Source organism: Danio rerio, chromosome 5 (assembly GCF_052040795.2).
Source record: "Danio rerio strain M-AB ecotype USA chromosome 5, GRCz13ab, whole genome shotgun sequence".
In the NCBI taxonomy this organism is placed as follows: domain Eukaryota; kingdom Metazoa; phylum Chordata; class Actinopteri; order Cypriniformes; family Danionidae; genus Danio; species Danio rerio.
The window spans coordinates 22,635,976-22,648,047 of NC_141025.1; the positions used below are offsets into that span (position 1 = coordinate 22,635,976).

Genomic DNA, 12,072 nt, shown 5'->3' on the forward strand with positions numbered 1-12,072 from the left:
CAATATATTTTAACACTTTTCCAAATATTTCAAGACCTTATTTCCACTTTAAGTTTCAACTGGTAACATTGGCAATATTTTAACATACAGTATATTTAGTAAATACTGCTTGTAAGAAAGTCTAACTAAAGTGTCTTAGCTTGTGATATCTTCTCTCAATGCAATATAATTCAGAAGGGTGGAAACAAAGAATGAGAATTATTTACCCCTATAGAAGGTTTCTAAGAGACATAAATTTAAACCAATAATTAGACCAGTAAAAAAGAAAATTATGTAGAGCTTTAGCAAACTCTCTGACCTTCAAACTATTTAATGAATTTTAGAATCTCATTTAAAACTCAACACATGCATCTATAAAGACATCTGATTCTGATTTTTTTATGGCCGACTGTAATTTTTTTCCCCACATAAATTAGAGTTTTAGAAACAAGAAAAAAAGAAAAATAAACTAGCATGTGACTACTTTTTATCTTCTCTATCACAGGCTCAGTCAACAATTGCAATCTCATTGTGATCCACACAAAGATTTAACATAGGCCTACATTTGTGTGGGACATACCTGCACCTAATCTAAATCATTATTCATATACTGAATAAAAATGTTAAATTGCTCTCATTCAGCAGGTAGTGCCAATAAAACGTTCGAGGTTACTAAAGTAACCCTTCGTTCCCCGAGGAGGGGAACGGAAGCACTATAAGTGGATTTGATTTGTAAAATCCACGCATTGGGAGGTTCGGTTCAGAAGCTACTCGTCTGAAAGAGTATTGAACGGGCCAATTAAGAATGAATTGGCAGCGCAAGCCTGCGCAGGTGAGCGGCATAAGCAATCAACTGAGTATATAAGCTCACCTGGCGCCAGCAGACGCTATCCTTTTTAAGCTGAAGAGACTTTCAACAGCTAAGGGACAGTCATTATGGCGACGGAGTATAGTGCTTCCGTTCCCCTCCTCGGGGAACGAAGGGTTACTTTAGTAACCTCGAACGTTCCCCTTCGGGGGGAACTTCAGCACTATAAGTGGATTTGATTTGTAAAATCCACGCATTGGGAGCCCATTGAAAGCGCCATAATGACTGCACCTTACCAACACCCCCGATGAGGAGATAGTCAAGCAAGCGTGACGCACCCGCATCATGGGGGGCGCGGTCCTCCAACGTGTCCCTGGCCCTAATTTATCCTACTTCAACAGAAGTTTTACGGATTTAGATATATTTTTTGGGAAGTCGTGAGCATCTAGATAATTCTAGGAAATACGACAGTACGTTGGGAAGCGTGCAATCCCGATAGGGAGGACGCTGCGGAGGCCATCCGTTACCCGAGGGGGGATAGATGGCAGAATTTACATATGGACTAGCCCTAAAAAGGGGGAGTACGCATAGCAAAAGAGTGGTTAGCGGGGAGGGAAGACACGGGTCCGCCCAGGGGGGGGACTTAACCGTGGCGGAATAAGCATATGGGATCGCCTAGTGGGGATCACGCATAGCAGGCACCTTTACCCAAAACGCGGGCTGACCAGCGGGCAGACCTACAACGTAGTGGGCCAGCAAGTGACTCCTCCGCTGAGTCAGTGCTGGGGGCCACGGAGGAATCTGCAGGGCTCACCTGACGGGGAACTTTACTGACAGATAAAAAGGCGCACGTATCTCCGTGTTAGGGAAAATGGCGCAGCAAGCGTGTTTCAACACCCTACCGAATTGTTTCCTCAATCACCAAGGGTTACCTAATACCCTTGAGGAAACCGGCTCCACTCGCAGATTGTAAAACCTTGCAAATGTGTTGGGTGTCACCCAGCCCGCAGCTCTACAGAAGTCTGTTAGAGGGGCGCCGCGTGCGCGCGCTCGAGAGGATGCGAAACTCCGAGTGGAGTGCGCACGCGCTCTCGGGGGACGCGGCTCATCTCGGCTCTGATAGTGAAAGAAGGCATCCACAATCTAGTGGGAACTTATTTCGGTACGGCACTTCCCTGCTGCCGACCGTTATAACAGATGAAGAGCTGCTCAGATGATCTAAACTCTGAGTGCGGTCCGGATAATACGCAAAACGCGAACTGGACAATAAAGAAGGGCTGGGTCTGCCTCCTCCGAGGGCAGCGCTTGCAGGCTCACTACCTCGTATTAAAACGGAGTGGTAGGAACCTTGGGCACATATCGCGGGCGGGGTCTCATACGTGAGAGAAGCCAGCCCAATTACAGGCACGAGTCACTGACCGAAAAATGCCTCCGGGTCCCCGACCCTCTAATCGATATCAACGCGACCAGCAGAGCTGTCTTCAGGGACAGAAAATACTGAGTCGAGGATCGAAGGGATCTGACGCGGCTTGTGTAGCGAGGGCGAGATCCTAAGAGGGCATGAGAGGGGGCGGGGTGGATTAATTCGCTTAACGCCCCTGAGGAACCGGATGATGAGGTTATGCGTTCCCACGGTGCTGCCAGCCACCGCGTTATGAGAGCGGAGATGGCAGTCACGTAACCTTGAGTGTGGAGGGCGACAGCCTGCTCTCCAGCTTCTCTCGGCGTAAAGAAAGCACAACGCTGATCTGGCAAATTACGGGGGTCTTCTCAGCGAGAGACACACCATTCAGTGAATAGACTCCACGTCAGGGCATAGGCGCGCTCGGGGAGGGGGCTCTAGCCCGAGTGACGGTATTAGCCACCGCAATCGGAGGTTACCTAAGTCTTCCTCGCGTCTACAATCTCTTCAAAGATCGGCGAGGGTGCCAGGTGGTGCCCTGTCCCTGAGAGAGTAGGTGCTCTCTCGAAGGGACTGCCAGGGGAGGGCTATCGCGAGGGAGAGCTCTGACATCCAGGTCCGGTTGAGCCAGAGGGGCGCAACCAGCAACCTGTTCCTCGTCCTCTTCCTGACCTTGCACAGTAACTGCGCGAGCAGGCTCACTGGGGGAAACGCGTATTTGCGCGTGCACCGAGGCCAGCTGTAAGCCAGTGCATCCGTGCCGAGAGCACTCGGTCAGGGAAAGAACAACTAGCAATGAGCGATCTCGGGGGAAGCAACAGATCGATCTGGGCTTCCCCGAATCGCGCCCATATCAGCTGAACAGACTCGGGGTGGAGTCTCCATTCTCCAGGACGCAAGGCTGCCGTGAGAGCGCATCGGCTGCACGGTTGAGCTTGCCTTAATATGAATGGTGTGCAGCGATTTCAGCCGCGGATGACTCCAGAGGAGCAGACGGCGGGCGAGCTGAGACATGCGGCGAGAGCGCATACCCCCTATACGGCTGATATACGCCACCGCCGCCGTACTGTCCGTCCTGACCAGCACGTGTTGCCGCTCCAGCACCGGAAAAAAACGGTGGAGAGCGAGGAACACTGCCAACAGCTCCAGGCGATATGCCAATGCAACTGGGTACCTTTCCACAGGTCCGCAGCCGCATGCCCGCAACGCACAGCCCCCCAGCCCGTGTTGGAAGTGTCTGCTGAAACGACAACAAGACTGGACGCCTGTTCTAGAGACACCCAGGTCTGTAGGAACGAGGGGTCGCTCCAAGGGCTGAGGGCGCGGCGACACAGCGCAGTAACAGAGACTCGGTGTGCGCGCGCGTGCCATGCGCGTCTGGGGACTCGATCGTGAAGCCAGTGCTGAAGTGGTCTCATATAGAATAATCCGAGCGGCATGAAGCGGCTGCGGATGCCATATGCCCCAGGAGCCTCTGAAATAGTTTCAGTGGGACCACTATTTTACTGTCGAGCTCTCTCAGACAGTACAGCATCAGCTGAGCGCGCTCTCCGGAGAGGCGCGCTGCCATGGTGACCGAGTCCAGCTCCAGCCCGAGAGAAGAGATCCTCTGCACGGGGGCGAGTTTGCTCTTTTCTCGGTTGACCTGAAACCCCCACGGGTGGAAGTGCCAGAGCACTTTGTCTCTGTGCATAATCAACTGCTCCGAGAGAGGGCAAAAATCAGCCAGTCGTAAAGAAATTGAGTATGCAGATGCCCGCGAGCCGAAGGGGCGCTGAGGCACCCTCCGCGGGCTTGGTGAGGACCCGCGGAGACAGAGAGAGCCCGAAGGGGAGGGCTTTGTATTGCCAAGCTCGACCTTCAAACGCAAACCGCAGAAACTGTCGGTGGCGAGGAAGAGTGGAGACATGGAAATACGCGTCCATCAGGTCTAATGCTGCAGACCAACCCAGAGGACGAACGCACCGGAGGATGCGCTTCTGCGTGAGCATTCTGAACGGCAGCTTGTGCAGGCAGCGGTTCAAAACGCGCAGATCTAGGATTGGCCGTGACCCACCGCTCTTTTGGGCACGATGAAGCGTGGGCTGTAAAACCCGCTCTCCATCTCGGCTGGAGGGAGCGGCTCGATTGCATCCTTCGCCAGGAGGACAGCAATCTCCTCTCGCAAGACAGGGGCGGACAGGGGGCTGACCCTGGTGAATACACACCCGTGACTTGGGGGGCCGTTTCGCGAACTGAATCGCATAGCCGAGTCTGATTGTGCGTATGAGCCACCGCGAAGAGCTGGCCCGCGCTAACCAGGCAGGCAGAGCTCTCGCTAATGGACTCATCGCTACAATCGCTGACGTACCAGCAGTGGGGCAGCGCGGAGTGGGTGTGCTGATCCGGGAAGCTCGCGGGTCCCACGGAAAAGCTGGAGGTGAGATATTTGCTCTCACTCCAAACCCGAGCTCCGGAGGGGAGGCTCGAGGGGTGGGAGAAAGGAGACCGTCCTCCCAGCGCTCGTGAGCCACTGGCGAAACGCACCGAATCTGCAAGCTAGAAAGCATAGCGTCCCAGACTGGCAGATTTCGGGCTGTCACATCTGGGGAAGTGAAAAGTGCCCTTTCATAATGTTTTCATGGCAGTAAAAAGTGCCGTTGGAAATGGGGCCCCGCCCTCCAGCGGGGAAAGAGCAAGTTCCCTCTTCTCCAGATGGCCTGTCCCAGGGGCGCTTCGCGGTCCGTTGCCGGACTTAGCGGCGTTCTGGGCAGGGGGGCTGCCTGCTTCCGAGGTGCCCGACGCGCTCGCTTCGCCTGAGGCGTGTGCGGGGGCGGAGCAGCTCTCGTAGGCGGGCGCCTTCGGCGAGGAGCAGGTATGAATGGCACGGCGGGCGGAGCGGGCTACGGACCGCCGATAAGACATCACCCACCAACTGCTCTCTCACCGCCTTGAATTCCTGGGTGAATTCACAGACAGTGTCGCCGAACCTGGCTGGGGATATGGGGAAGTCAAGAAAGCGGACTTTGTCGACTTTGCGCATATCAGCCAGGGGTGGCGCTCCTGGACCACTAATGTGGACATCGTCCTTCCCAACGCACACGCAGCGGACTCAGTAGTCCGAAGAGCTAAGTCGGCGGCGGTGCGAAGCTCGTAAGCCTGGGTTGGACCCACCCTCGTGCAGCTCGGCCAGCGCCTGCGCTTGGTAGCGCTAGTAGGTGGCTATCGCATGCAAGGCTGAAGCAGCCTGGCCCGCAGCTATGTAAGCTCTAGCTCCGAGGGAGGTAGATAACTTACAGGCTTTGGATGGGAGACGAGGCGGATCCCGCCAAGAAGAGGCGCCGCGCGGATTTACCGCCATCGCGCACTCAACCTGAGGAATCGCCACATACCCCCTGGCTGTTTCACCGTCAAGAGTGGTTAGGGTGGAGGAACACGCAGCACGAGCAGAAAAAAAGTGCTTTACAAGACCGCGTGAGCCTACTGTGCACCTCCGGGAAGAAGGGAACGCCCCTCTAGTCGGTCCGGCCGCGGAGCTGGGGGATAAACCATCTCCAACCCACGGCCGAAGCAGCCCGGGAAAGCACGGCTAACATGTCCGTTTCAGGATCCGTAGTGACAGCGCTCACCAGCCCGAAGGGGGCGAGCGGGTCTGGATCATCATCGGACAATGAAAGCCCACCCTCCGATGCCGCGGTGGACATCTGGTCTCCGGTGTCATCGGGCGTAAGGGCTACCATCTGTTAGACGGATCGCTTCCCCCGCCCGAAGCTTGGATGGAGCGCTTAGAGGAGCGGGAGGTCCGCGGGCCCGTGGGCGACGGATTATCTCTCGCTGAAACCCTCAGATCTGCCCGAGTGCCCGCTGCAGAGCAGGGGACAACTGGGGTGGTTCACCCTTTTGCAAAGGCTAACCGCGATCTTGCGCAACAGTCATGGCATCGCAATGACGACATGAACTGCCCGCGAGCAGCGCATTAACATGCTGGACCCCCAGACATGCAACGCAGTGCCCGCGCCCATCATCCGAGGACAGGAAACCACCGCATCCAGAAACGCACAGTCGGAGCGCCGTCCTGATAAGGACGTGCTGCACGACTGTGTTGCTCTTTCTGTGAAGTTTGCAACTTTATACGCACCGCTCTGGAGGACCGGACCCAAAGAACGCCAGGCAAGGGAGAAACCCAGCTCGACCGTCTGCCACTGCGTGTACACACTCTGGACCGGGAGAATGCTCTCGTTCGCTCAGAATCGCTGGTCACAGCAGGAGGAACCCTCATCGACTCGATCAGAAAGTCTCTGAAGCGAAAAGGATAGCGTCTGCTGGCGCCAGGTGAGCTTATATACTCAGTTGATTGCTTATGCCGCTCACCTGCGCAGGCTTGCGCTGCCAATTCATTCTTAATTGGCCCGTTCAATACTCTTTCAGACGAGTAGCTTCTGAACCGAACCTCCCAATGCGTGGATTTTACAAATCAAATCCACTTATAGTGCTGAAGTTCCCCCCGAAGGGGAACCGCAGGAATAAGAGTGTTTCCTTGGTTTTTGCAGTAAACAAAGCTGCGTGATCAACTTATTAAACTATACAGCATCCCAATAATCACAGATTAAATTCAGCCAACCTTTAGCATACAAGTAAAGGTTGCATAATCAAAAATGATACAAAATGAAATATCTTTAAGACTTTTTAAGGGCCTTGAATTTCACATTAATTAATCAACTTTTAATACATTTTCAGACCCACAGACACCCTGAAATGTGTATTTACAAAACTAGAAATTGTTTAAAGATAAATAATTTTTACATTAATGTAAACTTATTTTCTCAGAAGTAGAAAATAGTTAAACTAAATAAAACAATAAATAAAAACATACACATTTTCACAAAAATAAGACATTTTATCCAAACCAACAGAGACATTGTCCAGGCTGTAAAATACTTTCTATAAACTCTTTTGTTGGGAGGGTAGAGGGTTTGGGACTGGACATTCAATTGTAAATACATTTAGCAGCTATTAAGAATACATTATTTTATTGCATTTCAGAAATAAAGAAACTGCCAGGCTTTACAAATTTAAAATATAATACATACCAGGCCTATAGCCATGTGGTTCTGTTGGTTCCACCACTGGCTGAAAAGGTCTAGACTTTGGACTCTATAAGAGCTCATTTGTCTATCTTTTGACAGTATGCCATTATAAATTGTGAAACTAACCAAATCGAAGAAGGCTTTAAAACATAGGTCTCAAAGTTGGTTCCTGGAGGGCCGCAGCTCTGCACAGTTTTGCTTCAACCCTAATCAAACACAGCTGATCCAATTAATCAAGGTGTTCAAGACTACTAGAGACTATTAAGCAGGTGTGAGTTGGAAGTGGTTGGAGCTAAACTGTGCAGAGCTGCAGCCCTCCAGGAATTGAGTTTGAGACCATTGCTTTAAGACAATTTTAATTATTATTATTTTTGAAATGGACAAATTTTGACTGAGGAAATGAGCTGGCTGGTTTATTCGCCTATAGACTACAGTTTTTAATTTAAAACAAGTTTTAACCGATTTCTAATTATTTTTTATTTTTATTGTTTGTTTGTTTTATGATGGATGATAATAAATTATCATTTAAAAAATAAGTAATTGTTCATATTTCTAAAATTCTAATCTCATAACATTATTTCTTAAAACTCTAAAACACTTACAATTTAAATGCTCATTTTTTAAAACATAAAATAGTACAGTAATCACTTTGACAAAAATGTAGGAAATATTTTTGTTAAATCAAAAAAATGTAATAACAATAACCGACTAGCAAATCCAGCAAAAATCAGTGCTTATGTCACTAAAATGCAGTATTTGAACCTCATAATTTAATAAAAAATTTGGCAAAAAACAGCAAAACGCTTTGAGATTAAAAGAACAACCCCTTTTAATAGGCTGACTATGGGGCTGGCAAAACTTTTATTAAATAATATTTCTGGCAACGAAGCTACTTGAATTTGTCAAACACACACAAACTCTACAAGAGTTTTTGAAATTGATTGTTTAACAGGCTGTTTGAATAAAAAATTGCACATTTTCTACTTACTTGAATTACAGGTATTATAGAGTTTTCTTTCCACTTAATAATCTGAAGTGTTGAACAACGATGGTTGACAAATGAAGGCAAAGATGTGTCGGCAGCTAGCTCTCTGCAACTCTCCCATGGTCGCCCACTGAAGCTAAGCAGGACTGCGCCTGGTCAGTACCTGGATGGGAGACCACATGGGAAAGCTAGGTTGCTGCCGGAAGTGGTGTTAATGAGGCCAGTAGGGGACACCCAATATGGCTCCTAATGCCCCAGTATAGTGATGGGGACTCTATACTGCTCAGTGAGTGCCGTCTTTCGGATGAGACGTTAAACACAAAGGTCCTGACTCTCTGTGGTCGTTAAAAATCCCAGGATGTTCTTCGAAAAAGAGTAGGGGTTTAACCCAGGCATCCTGGCCAAATCTGCCCACTGGCCTCTGTCAATCATGGCCTCCTAACCATCCCCATATCATAACTGGCTTCATCACTCTGTCTCCTCCCCATAAATCAGCTGGTGTGCGGTGTGCGATCTGGCGCAAAATGGCTGCCGTCGCGCCATCCAGGTGGATGCTGCACACTGGTGGTGGATGAGGAGATTCCCACCATTCTGTAAAGCGCTTTGAGTGCCCAAAAAAGGGCTCTATAAATGTAAAGAATTATTATTATTATTATTATTATTATTATTATCATTATTATTATTATTATTATTATTATTAAAGAATGGGCACCCTTGTGTATCTGCACGTTGGTGAGTATATTTTGGTCACTAAAAGCATTTCCTATATTTACCACGTTGTTGAGATAATGGTTATTTTCAACTGAAAATCAATTGATTACAAGCAATAAGTTTGTTTTCTTTTTCTAACAATGTCAGTAAATAAATGTTAAACGTCAAACAATAGTGACCCTGGGCTGCGCTAGCTGCAAGCCTATGATGTATTAGCCTCCCAGGCCGGCGGAGACTGTCAGAAAGCTAAGAACTCTCAGCGTTCGCTCTCTCCCAGTGAGAGTGGCGTTAATGAAAGCTGAATGCAGTACTGTAGCATTTGCTGAGAGCGGGAGAGCAGGCAGGAACCCCTCCGGGTCTTTACCTCTATTGTTAGGAGAGGGTGAGGCAAAGCAGGGGGTTAATGCCAGCGTGGGTATAGCTACCGTCCCTGCTAAACCTTCACATCATAAAAAAAGAGAGAGAGAGACAAAGTCAGGGATGGAGGAAAGGGGAAAAGAAAGGTGTATTGTGGGATATATATTTTTAGACATACATGGAAAATATAAGCCACGCAAGCGTTTTAATATCAAATATGGTTTTCTGAATAAGTCATGTAATGTGTCAAAATCACATTTGAGTGATGTTACAAATCTAAATGATGAAATGAGTTGCCAGTACAGAATGCAAGGCCTTTGAGTCAGAGACAGAGGCCAAATTCGCAGCCTTTTATACCTGTTATCCCTGGCAATAGAGATTCCTGAAATATGGACAGTCAGCCATACATATTAGTTAAAAGGTCAGAGGAAAAAAGCGCCAAACAGTAAGGCATTTTAAATTCAATTTCATGGCATTTTCTAATAAAGTAGGCAGTGTCAACTTTTGCATTTCAGAGATATTTCAGCATAATAATGAGATTCTAGAGAAGTCACAACAACGTCAGGGTAATTCACCTGCGGCAGACATACATATCAACTCGCACTCACACCTTTTTCTAGCACATGATTACAGAATGTTCATAGCTGCCATTCAACTCTTACTTTTCAAAACTTATTGTTAACCACTTGCTGAGATAATGTGCCTGGAGCAACCTAGGGTGGCTTGCTTGATGGTACATTAGTGGTATCAGGACTGTGATTTTGATTTCAGTAATGGAAACTTGGCTTTGTGTTGCAATTCCTTAGAAAAATTAAAATAATAATAAAATAATAATAGATAAATAAAAATTCTAATAAAATTTCCCAGAGATAGGTTGCAGCTGGAAGGGTATCCGCTGCGTAAAACATGCTGGATAAGTTGGCGGTTCATTCCGCTGTGGCGACCCCAGATTATTAAAGGGACTAAGCCGAAAGGAAAGTAACTGAATGAATGAATTCAAATAAAAATACAATGCAAAGCCCCCCTTTAAATTCTTTTTCATTTTTAAATATTTGCCAAATGACGTTAACAGAGCAAAGAAATTTTCACAGTTTGTCTGATAATATTTTTTCTTCTGTAGAAAGTCTTATTTGTTTGATTTTTGATTTTTGTTTTTAATTTTTAAACCCTTTTTAAGGTCAAAATTATTTTTACGATAGTCTACAGAACAAACTATCGGTATACAACTTGCCTAATTACCCTAACCTGCCTAGCTAACCTTATTACCCTAGTTAAGCCTTTTAATGTCACTTTAAGCTATATAAAAGTCTCTTAAAAAATATACAGTAAAATATTATTTACTGTCATCATGGCAAATATAAAATAAATCAGTTATTATAAATGAGTTATTAAAACTATTATGTTTAGAAATGTGTTAAAAAAATATTCTCTCCGTTAAACAGAAATTGGGGGTAAAAATAAACAGGGGGGCTAATAATTCTTTAGCTGTATGTCACCATAACACATCATTAACATACTTTTAAAAGATGTACAAATTTAGTAGTTTTAGTCACTGTTAAAAGTAGACCGCAATTTCTTACTATAAATACTGGCAATTCTGTGCCAAAAACTCTCTATAAAATGGGGGCCAATGTCCAAAGACTGAGACCCCCGACAATAATATGGTAAACTACAGAGTTATGTTTAATCTGGACAATAACACTCAATTTTCATCTGACTGACATCTTAAATCAACAATCACACTTTGCCTGGGTACAGGTAAAAGCAACAGTGACAAATTTGTTTTTTACTTTCAGCTACCTGCAGCAAAAAATATAGAGAAAAAAATACAGTATATTAAAATAAAAATACTATAACTTGCAAAAGGTGTGCTTTATTTTGATTCAATGTGGAAATACAATCCCAATATAAACCAGTCAAATTAATCTAAACTATTATAATGTCACTTCTATGGACTGAATGCCTCCAAATATATTTTCCTGTGAATGTAATGAACACATTTAGTCCCTCTTTTAAGGTGAGACTTAAATGGTTCACATAAACAAAGAAATTATTTATACTTGGGTTTTTTCATTTTGAATAAAGGATTTCTGTGTGTGGGCCAAAATTCTGAAAGTGTATATATATATATATATATATATATATATATATATATATATATATATATATATATATATATATATATATATATATATATATATATATATATATATATATATATATTATTACAATATTGTTAAAATAATCGAACGATTAATGTATAATTCTTCTGGTTATATACACACAGACAAGAGGAGCGACTTTGCATTTAGCTTATAACACTAACACAGGGTCTACAGACCTAAATTACTTATTTACAGTATGAAGCAAATATTGTATCCCTTGTTCTACTCTCGTATGATCATAAAAGTTCATTCAAAAGCATGGCCACTTAAACTCCCGATCAACTCTATTCGCGTTACCAGCGGTTTCTCACTACTGAGTGAATAATGCACAGCTGTGTCGCAGACCACTCACACGCACACACCTTCGGGAAAGCGGAGAACAACACATGAATAAAACTGGTTTGTATGCGCTGCAAGAACGGGAAACAAAACCCCGTGAAATTTAAACATTTACCAGTAAAATCGCCGAGACGTGCAGGTGACCCGGGCGTGCGCGAGACCGTGGTCGTAGCTGTTTCTCCGTGAATTCTCATCACACTAGAGCCGTCTGCTGTATTCTCACATAACTCGTGGAAATATATATCACAATTAAGGAGTAA

The 12,072-nt window shown here is 46.0% G+C and overlaps 1 protein-coding gene across 5 annotated transcripts in view; it reads right to left on the reverse strand.

Moving 5' to 3' along the window:
• The window catches only part of tenm1 (teneurin transmembrane protein 1), a 542,406-nt gene that overhangs the window by 288,906 nt on the left and 241,428 nt on the right, over window positions 1-12,072 (reverse strand). The window lies entirely within an intron of this gene.